This window comes from Sus scrofa, chromosome Y, assembly GCF_000003025.6.
Source record: "Sus scrofa isolate TJ Tabasco breed Duroc chromosome Y, Sscrofa11.1, whole genome shotgun sequence".
Lineage (NCBI taxonomy): Eukaryota > Metazoa > Chordata > Mammalia > Artiodactyla > Suidae > Sus > Sus scrofa.
The window spans coordinates 22,961,238-22,972,063 of NC_010462.3; the positions used below are offsets into that span (position 1 = coordinate 22,961,238).

The 10,826-nt window shown below is 42.8% G+C and overlaps 1 pseudogene; it reads left to right on the plus strand.

Annotated features, from left to right (window-relative positions):
• On the plus strand, positions 737–2,694 carry LOC110257963 (annotated as a pseudogene).

A 10,826-nucleotide genomic window follows, 5' to 3' on the forward strand; every position in this document is an offset into this window, starting at 1 on the left:
GATGGCTATAGATATTTTGCTTGGTGCCCAGGGACCTTCCATGCCTTGCTTAGTGATAAAGGTTGTGTTTGTGTGTGTGTGTGTGTTTGTTTCCTTTATTTCTTTTTTTTTTAATTTTTATTTTATGGACTGCACCTGGGGCATGCAGAATTTCCCAGGCCAGGGATTGAACCCAGATCACAGCGGTGACAACAACAGATTCTTAACAAGCTAGCTGCCAGGGAAATCCTGGCTAAGATTTTTCTGAATACAGATGCGGCATAGATTCTAGTTATAAACTGGGAAGTGATACATACCATATGTTTCACTTTACTGGTTTTTTTGGTCCCATTTTCCAGGCCTTAATAACAGGCACCAAATGTGTATGTTTATAATAGGGAATTTATGTTTACTTCTGGGATGAAATGGATTTATTTATGTGATGGGTTTTCTTATTTATTAAAAAGATTCCATTGGAATGGGATTTTGCTGATCTCACTTTTGTTAGGGGGGGTTACTGTTTAAGTAAGGAGCTCATATTTTATGTTAACTGGACCAATTTCGTAGGAAAATAAGCACTGACTGAAGGTTATGCTCAGATTGCTAGGAGACCTGTCATCTGACAGCTACTTAGCTTAGCAACCATTGTGATGCATGGGTGATTTTATCTCTGTAGGCTTACCAAAGCAGCATTTAAAACTGCAGAGTTGAAAAACCATGCAGGTGAGAAAAGTAGCTGCAGAGAAACTAATCTGAGATGGCACATGCTCCTTCAGAAATTCAACCTGTGTCTCCTAAAGATGCACCAACTGGTTCAGAATCCTCCATTACACCTCCATGGTGTGATAACTCAATCACTGGGGACTTGGACTTGAGGTCTCAGATTGAAGAATAGGCTTTTCGGGCTTTGTCTGAAGGCTCCCTGATAAAAAAGCCATGTCGCACATTGTGTGCCTCTGAACCAGATGAAGACGATGATTTTCTTCCTCTGCCCTTTCCCAGAAAACTTTGGAAAACTGCTGAAAGTGATCACTTTAAGTCCATTTGGTGGGAAGCAAATGGAACCTTGATAGTGATTAATGAAGAACGCGTCACGAAAGAAGTTCTGGAGAGAAAGGCTCCCTTCAGAATATTTGAAACTGAGAGTATGAAAAGCTGAGTTCAACAGCTTTACCTTTATTCATTTAATAAGTTGCAAAGGAATTTTCAAAGATCTGCCTCACTAGCTGACTTTCTGGCAGAAGAAAATGAAGTCTGTGCTTGGATCATGGCATTAAGAAATTTCCAGTTACTACTTATAGAGGGAGTGTATAAAATTCTCTTTGGACATGTGCAAATATGTTCATCCATATAGGGTCAAAGTAGACCTTGAAAGTGGGATGAAGTACTGTTCCATTTTTATTATGATTATTTATTGTCTTTTTGCCATTTCCTGAGCCACTCCCATGGCATATGGTGGTTCCCAGGCTAGGGGTTGAATTGGAGCTATAGCCCCCATCCTACGCCAGAGTCACAGCAACCTGGGATCTGAGCCACATCTACAAATGATACCACAGCTCACGGCAACACCAGATCCTTAACCCACTGAGCAAGGCCAGGAATCAAACCCGCAAACCCATGGTTCCAAGGCGGATGCGTTAACCACTGTGCCACGATAGGAACTCCATGTTCAACATTTTTAATTTGAGGATGGCTTGGTCATAAATCATTGTCCTAGCCTCCTTGAGGCTTGTCAATGAACCTCAAAAAATGCAGGCCACAGAGCCTAATACTATTACTGTAAATATACCAGACATTTTTCCTTGAGGACAATAGTTGGCTGTGCCCACTAAGAACATTTTTGAAAATATTAGCAATGGACGTGTATTGTTTCATGATATTAACTCCATATGATGCAAAGAGTCAGATATTATGGTCTCTGTCTCCTCGTGTCTTTGTTTCAAATACCATTAAATAAATTTCTCCTTGGTTTTAGCTGCAGTTCTACCATAATCCAAACTTTAAATGAGGCTGTCCTCAAATGTTGGTAAGGAGGAAAAGAAGAGTCACGTATAAAAATGCTTCTCCAGTATCGGCTTCTCTACTTCAAGGTTGCAGCAAGAAGCACTCTAGAACAGGGCGTAAGGTGGATAATCATAATTCTGATTTTGAAGCAGAAACTCGTGGAGAAAATGCATTTTCAACCTCCACAAATTTACATGTGCCTTAGGTAAGAAGGCCTCCTACCAGCCAGAGAATTTCTAATACAACTACCCCCATGAGAAGTGATGTTTCTTCTACATCATCAGCATCAGCCAGACCACAGGACAAACTGTCATGGCTCAACATGCTACTTTAAGTCACTTGACCACGTTTCATATGCACTCACAAAGCAGTTACTCTCCAGCAAGTGGCCACATTGTGAATTTCATTACAACTACCACTTCCATTTCTCAGTACCACCTTATTTCTCCCTTCCCGAGTGGTTATTTTGGAATGGCGGTGAAGCCGTCCCCTTTTCCAACCAGATATCAGAATATACCACCAAGAGAGGGCCCTTTGTCTAACCCTCAACCAGCCAACCATCCGTGGTTCCCAATGCCAATGGCCACTGATACCTCTGCTGCCTCTCTCTCAAGGCCAACACCTCCATCCTCTTCATTATTTGAACACCATCCTAATTTTGACCTATCAACGGTCTATACATTCTGCAGGATAGTGAAGATGAACATTTAGGCTTGCAAATGTCAACAATTTCCTGCAATTCCTTTATTTCAAAAATAAATATATATGTTCATCTTCATAGTTGCTATTTCGTTATTTAGGAAACAGATAAGAGTAAGAGGATGCTGTATTTCTTTTTCTAAAATGATGTTTATTTTTTCTACCATAGCTTGTTTCCCATGTTCTGTCAAGTTTCTACTGTCGAGCAAAGTGACCCAGGCACACACACCCCCAACCACCCAAGACCCACACCCATACACGTATGCATCCTTTTTTTTTTTTACATAACCCTCCGTTGTGCTCCATCAAAAGTGACTAGATGTAGTTCCCATTGATTTACAGCATGATCTCATTGCATACCCACTCCACATGCAATACTTTGCACGTTTTCTAACCCCCGATTTCCAGTCCATCACAATCCTGCCCCCTCCCCTTTGGCAACCCAAACACTGTTGTCCACGTTCATGAGTTTGGTTCAGGTGGAAAGTTCCACTTGTGCCATCTGTTACAGTCCACACATATGTGATATCGTATTGTATTCGCCTTCCTCTTTCTGAGTAACTTCACTTAGCATGATCTTCTCTAATTCCAGCCATGTTGCTGCAAATGGCATTACTTTGTTCTTTTTTATGGCTGAGTCGGGGTTCCATTGTGTGTATGTGTGTGTATATGGAACACACACATACACACAATCTTCTTAATCCAATCTTCTCAATGGACATTTAGGTTATTTCCCTGTCTTGGCTCTTGTGGACAGTGATGCAATGAACATACATGTGCATGTGTCTTTTTCAAGGGAAGTTTTTTTTCAGCTGTATGCCCAAGAGTGGGATTTCTGGGTCGGTCAGGTACTAGTTCTATACTTACTTTTCTGAAGTATTTCCATGGTGGTTTCCTTAATGGTTGTAACAATTGACATTCCTTTCATCAGTGTAGGTGAGTTTCCTTTTCTCCACACCCTCTCCAGCATTTTTTTTATGTGTGGACTTGTTAAGGATGGCCATTCTGACAGGTGAGAAAGGTACCTCATAGTAGTTTGTATTTTCACTTCCCTAAGAAACAAAATGATGTTTAGACTTTTTTTTACGTGCTTTCTGACCATCTGTATATATATTCTTTCATGGAATGTCTATGCAGGTCTTTTGCCCCCTATTCCATTGGGTTGTTGGTTTTTTTGTGGTTGAATTGTATAAGGTGTTTGTATATTTTAGAGATTAATCCCTTCTTAGTTGCATGGTTGGAAACAATTTTCTCCCATTGTAAGTTGTCCTTTTGTCTTTTTAGTGGTTTTCAATGCCAGATTGTTTTGTGGTTTTTCCATATTTGAAAATTTTGGTAGTTAGACAGGAATATTTGACATGCCTCCTTGATGATAACGGTTTCAAAAAAGAAAATGCAACTAAGGAAAAAGACAGTGGGAGTTAAGTGATTTCTGAAATAGTCTAGGTTGTATTGAATGGATGCCTAAATTAAGATGGTAGGGAAAGAGGGGCAGATGAAGTTCAATTTTGAAAGGGAAAATACATATTCTTTATGTAGCATTTTCTCAGCTGCATTATACTCTGTTATTTCAAAGGGAACTTGGGTCTTACCTGACAAGATTGTCTTCATTATAAAAAAAAATAAATTTCATGGGGTTCCCACCATGGCTAAGAAGTTAACAAACCGAACTAGTGCTGATGAGGAAGTGGCTTCAACCCCTGGCCTCACTCAGGGGGTTTTAAAGACGCAGAGTTGCCATGAGCTGTGATCAAAGTGCAGATGTTGCTCAGTTCCAGCATTGCTATGGCTGTTTTAGGCCAGCAGACACAGCTCTGGTTTGACCCCTAGCCTGGGATCCTCCATATGCCAAATGTATGGCCCTATAAAGACAAAAAGAAAAAGATAAGCATAAGTTAGAAAATACATTTCATACTCCAAACTACAGCATAGTTTAGCTTCCCCAGGACCCATGTCCATAAGTGCACCATAACTGCAATAATGAAGACCAATGACATAATCAGCGATTGCATCACCATCAGCACATGGTGGTAGTTTCGAATGAAACATTTACCAAACAAACAAACAAAAAACGAGGGGGTATCATTATTGCTTTAAAATCCTCAAACTCTCCAGGTTAGGTGTGCCTTTGTTTCCTCCCCTTTATATTTCCAGGTGCACACTTTTAAGTTGTGTTCTTGCTTTCCACAAAGAGAGGCTTAAATAATTATGCTGGTCTTTAATGCCAAACCTTAGCATGGCTAACAAATCTGTTGAAGATGTAGAATCTGTCTGACCTGGCAGCTTCATGTTTCTGTTTCGCCACCTTTCTGGAGCCACATTCAGAAAAATTGTTTTCAGTCCTACCAGCAGTCATGTTACAATGTTTCTTGGAGTTGAAAGTACTTCTTGTGGTTGCCTGTTGGGAGGGGGAGGGAGTGGGAGGGTTCCGGAGCTTGGGCTTATCAGACAGAACTTAGATAGATTTACAAGGAGATCCTGCTGAATAGCATTGAGAACTATGTCTAGATACTCATGTTGCAACAGAACAAAGGGTGGGGAAAAAACTGTAATTGTAATATATACATGTAAGGATAACCTGACCCCCTTGCTGTACAGTGGGAAAATAAAATTAGATAAATAAATAAATAAATAAATAAATAAATAAATAAAAGAAAGTACTTCTCTTTGTCTACAAAAGCAAGGCACTATTGTTGGGGAGGGCAAGGGGAGGAGGGGTGAGCCCCAAAGAAATCTCCCTGCTCACATGTGCACAGGCTCTCCGAGGGCAGGTTGCTCCTGATGCAGGCTATGGGTGGCAAGAAGCCACTTGCTTGGGCTACAGCACCCTGGATTCATCTTGGGCAGGCTAGAGGCAGCCAGGCACCTCTGGCACAGGCTTAGTACAGCAGGGGCTAAGTGAAATGTGGTGCCTCTTGTATACTCTACAGGCACCAGGGTCAAACCAAAGTATTCCTCTCAGAAACCGCAGGTCACAGCCTGTGACCACAGTCACCTAAGAGGTCAGAAAACAGAGATGGTGCCGCAATTGAGCACCAAAAAACTGTTGCTCTCACACCCCTAGGATCATACTGGCTCTGCAGCTGTCACTGCCAGATGCTCCAGATAGCACCCAGATGCTTGGAAACTGTCCTTTGCCAAGGCCCTGCAACTAGGAGCAGCAGGTGCAGCACCTCCTGTGTGGGCTAAGAGGGACAGGGTGCTTCTTCCCAGCATCTACAGTTGTGAGGCAAACCACCATGGCTACCTCTGACTCCAGAGGTGGGCATGGCCTGCTACCACTTGTGGCCCTAATCATCTCCGAGGGCACCACTGAGGTCATTGTGACCAAACACTGCCTGTTTTTGCTCTCACTACTCTGGGAATACACACACACCCTACTGCTGCCACTACCAAATGCTCCAGGCAGCTTATAATTTTGCATGAAGCTCATTATCACCCCCTCGACCTTGAAACTAGGAGTTACCTGCATCACCTTCCTGCAAGTCCTTGCTGCTGCTAAGATCCCGTCAATAACCAGCACTATCCCTTGCTGCCTTCTCCCTGCAAATACACTCAGCACCCTTGGCATGATAGCCTGCTCACACCAAAGAAGGAAGCAGCAAATGTACAAACACCCATGCCCAAAAATACAGTGTAACCACCCAAAGAATACAAGGAGTTACCCTTGCATAGCTGTAAGCCTCCAAGTCTATTTTGGCTTCCGAAAACTGACAGAAAAAGAAAAACATGGGCAAGGTGAAGAAGCTCAGGAATAACTCCCAGGCAAGGGACAGGAGAATTCATGGGAAGCAGCAAACAAGGAAACAGAACTTTGGAGGCTGAGAGGCATTGAGTTCAAAAGGGAAGTAGTGGAAATACTGAAAAAATGAAGGCTGATTATCAAGAAATTAAGAGCAGATAAAACATTAGTGCTGATTACTTTAGAGAGAACTACAACATATAAGGAAAACAATAGGAAAAAAAATAGAAAATTCTTTTGCAGAGACCCAAACTGAGCTAAAGGCACTAAAGAGCAGGATGACTAGTGCAGAGGAATGAATTAGTGACTTGGAAGGTAGAGTAATGGAAATTACCCAATCAGGACAGCAGACAGAAAGACAAATGAAAAAACACAAAAGCAGTATAAGAGATATATGCGATAATATAAAGCATGCCAATCTATGCATAAAAGGCATTCAAGAAGGAGAAGAAAAAGAAGAGATGATTGAAAATATATTGGAAGTAATTATGCCTCAAAACTTTCCAAATTATAGGAAACAGATATTGAGATACAGTAATGGCAGAAGGCCCCCAACACTTTGAACCCAAATATGCCCACACCAAGACATGTTGCAATAAAAATGGTAAAAGGCAAAGATGATGAGAGGATTCTAAAGGTAACAAGAGAAATGCAAATCATTAATTATAAGGGACCTCCCTGAACACCGGATTTCTCTACACAAACACTGATGAAAGTGGCAAGATATACTCAACATTGCAAAAGGAAAAATCTGCAGCCTAGAATACTCTACACAACAAATGTATCATTACTTTGTGTATTTATTTATTTTTTGAGTATCATTTAAAATAGAAGGGGAAATAGAGAATTTCTTCAACAAACAAAACCTAACAGAATACATCAATATTAAAGCCATTCTTAAGGACATAATGCAAGGGCTTCCCTAAGAAAAGTAAATTAAGATAAAATATAAGGTAAAATAAAACATTAAATAAAATATAAAATGAAATAGCATAAGTAGTAAGAAATAGGGTGGAAGAAATCCCAAGGGGAAAGTAATCACTTAAATAAGTCAGAATACAGAAGTAATAAATTAATAAATACATAACTACATACATACTTACTGTAATAGTGACCACAAACTCAAGGGACACCTAAAGGACACACATGAAGATATTAAAAAAGAACTTCAAAATCATAGAAGGTAGGTATGGAAAGGAAGAAAATATAGACTCCTATTTTTAAATAAAATGTGTTCAAGCCTATATGAATACCAGGCTAAAGCTAGCAGATATAGTGAGAGCTTAGTATACTTAAAAAACAGGGAAACCACAACTCAAAACCAAACATTACATTCACAAAAAAACCAAAAAGAAAAGTACACAAGCATACAATAAATGGAAATCATCCAACCCAAACCAAACAACAGAAAAGGAACAAAGGAGATACAGAGCATCAACTGAAAAACATGGGGAAAGTGGCAATAAATACATCTTTCTCAAGAATTACCTTAAATGCCAATGGACTGAATACTCTGATCAATAGACACAGAGTGTCAGATTGGATAAAAAAGCAAAAACATACAAGCTGCAGTCTACAATGACTCACTTCAGAGCAATGACCTCAAGCAGATTGACATGAGGGAATGGGAAAAGATATTTCATGTCAACGGACAAGAGAGGAAAACAGGAGTTGTGCTAACCATGGCAAACAAAGTAGACTTTGAAGGGAAGGCCACAAAGAAAGATACAGAAGGATGCAATTTCAGGGAGGAAAGATGGTGGGAGAGCACAGGGACACACTTGCCCTTTCCATCATCACAATACAAATAAACACAACTACACTTAAAACAACTCAAACAGAGCAGCCACGGAACGCTGGCAGAAGAACTGAGACCTCCCAAAACGGTAAGAATCTCTTGACATAACTGGGTAGAACAACAGGAAACAAAGAGAGAGAGGGAAGGGGAATCAGGACTGGACTAGCACTCCTGAGAGGGAGCTCTGAAGGAGAAAGGGAACACATACCCTGGAAAATCGCCTAACCAATGGAAAGGTCAGCCAAGTCGGAGGGATCTCCAAGACTCCAAGAAAAACACAGCAGCATGTCTGAGACCTGGGAAGCAGAGTGAGAGCTGCACAGACCATCTGAACCACACACATAGACACCAAAGATAGAGATGCTCAGGTGGGGGCTGGGCACCAAGTCCTAGGCTCCAGAGGTCAGTCCCTGGGAGCATGCTGGTGTGGGAGGCATGGAGAGAGGCTAAGGGATTAGATAAGCAGTTTACCTTGGGTGGAGGGAGCAATATGTGAATGGCTGGGGATTGGAAAGCCCAAATAGAGGGAACCTGGCAGAGGATCTGGACCCACAGGAGAGAGAAGGTGCCATTGTTGGCGAGGGGAGAGCAGGAGGGGAGGGTCAACATAGAAGACTCCTCGAACCACAGTGTGTGCAATTGCCCACTGGCTAATAGAGAGCAGAGCGTTACCAGCACATCTCCACTAATCCACCCCACACCCGCCCGGCCAGAAGCAAACTGTCATCCATGACAGATTGGTGCCACCCCCTGTGCAGAGCTAACCACTCCCATGGCATTCCCAGGCAGGCCTGCCCACCCATGCAAAGCACCCCACTGCCCCTGGGCACCCTGTAAGCCCTTCCCCACATCAGGATGTGCACCACCACTGCAGCAGGAAGGGGCTATCCCAACCACCCTTGGGAAGCACCCCACTGCTGCAGAGGGGACACACTGGCCCCACCATCTTTGCGAACTGCTCTGCTGATGTGGCATGTCCAGCAAGCCCTGTCAAGCCACAGGAAGGGCAACTCCATCACAGCAAGCACCAGCCACACCTGCCCTCACTCAGGAAGCTCCCTGCTTCCACAGAGCACCCGGGAAAGCCCTGAACATGTGCAGAGTGCACCTCCACCATGGCAAGCACCAGCGAGCCACACCACCACTCTACCATGGAGCGACCAGGCCATCACTGCCCAGGCTTGGGAAGTGCTCTGCTGCCACAGCATGCCCCAGGAAGCCCCACCCAGAGGCAGGAAATGCACCTCCACCGTGGTGCACACCAGGCAGCCCCACCCAAACTCAGGAAGGGGCCTACACTGTGGAGTGTCCCAGAAAGACCTGCCCTCACTTGGGAAGTGCCCTGCTGCTGTTGCACACAGGCAAGAACTGCCTGCCCAGGCTTGGGAAGTAATCTGCTGAGGCAGAGTGAGCCAGCCAGCAACCCCAAACATCAGGAAACACCTGGCTGCTAGGGAACACCAGGTAATGCCCTGCTTGGCTGTGTGGCATGCTCATCCACCATGGCAGACAAAAGCCATGACTGCCCACACTCACAAGTGCCCCACTGCTGCAGAATACCACAGTGAGCCCCACCTGGCTATGGCATTCCACAGCCAGACCCTCCTGACCACAGGAAGGGCATACCCACAGTGGTATGACCCGGCCAGCCCTGCATGCCCTCCAGAAGTGCACCACTACAACGGTGCCCCCAAGACTCTGTCAAAATACATGTGGGCTTCTCCAAACTTACATAAAATGGAAAACACAAGCAAGAGGAAGAAGCTCAGAAAACATTCCCAGTTAAAGCAACAGGAGAATTCACCTAAAGCAGTCAACAATGAAACAGACCTCTGAAATCTGACACATTTTGAGTTCAAATGGGAGATAGTGAAAATACTGAAGGAATTAAGAGAACATATGAACAGTAATGCAGACTCCCTCAGAAAGGGGCTAAAAATATATGGAGCAGCCATGCAAATGTAGAAAATTCACTTGCAGTGAAACAAACCGAGCCAAGGGCAGTAAAGGTCAGAATGAATAATGCAGAGGAGCAAATTAGTGACATGGATCATTGAATAAAGGAAATCGCCCAAAGAGGACAGCAGACAGAAAACCAAATGAAAAAAACATGAAAGCAATATGAGAGACCTATGGGATACTATAACACAGGACAATCTACACATAATAGGAATTCCAGAGGAGAAGAAAAAGAAAAGGGGATTGAACCTGTATTTGAGGTAATTATCTCCAGAAAGTTTCAAAATCTAAAGGATACTGACTTCAAGATACAGGAAACAGATGTCCCCAAACACGTTGAACCCAAATGGACCCACACCAAGACATAGTATAATAAAAATGGCCAAAGTTAAAGAGAGGATTCTAAAGGAGGCAAGAGAAAAGCAAAGTGTCCATTATAAGGGAATCCCCATAAGGTGAATAGCTGATTTCTATACAGAAACACTACAAGCTGGGAGGGAGTGGCAAGAGATATTTGAAGTGCTGAAAGGAAAAAGAAATCTGCAATGTGGAATAATTTATCCATCAAGAATATGTTTAAATAGAAGGGGAAAGAAAGCATTTCTCCAACCACAACAACAACAACAAAATCTAAAAGAGTACAGA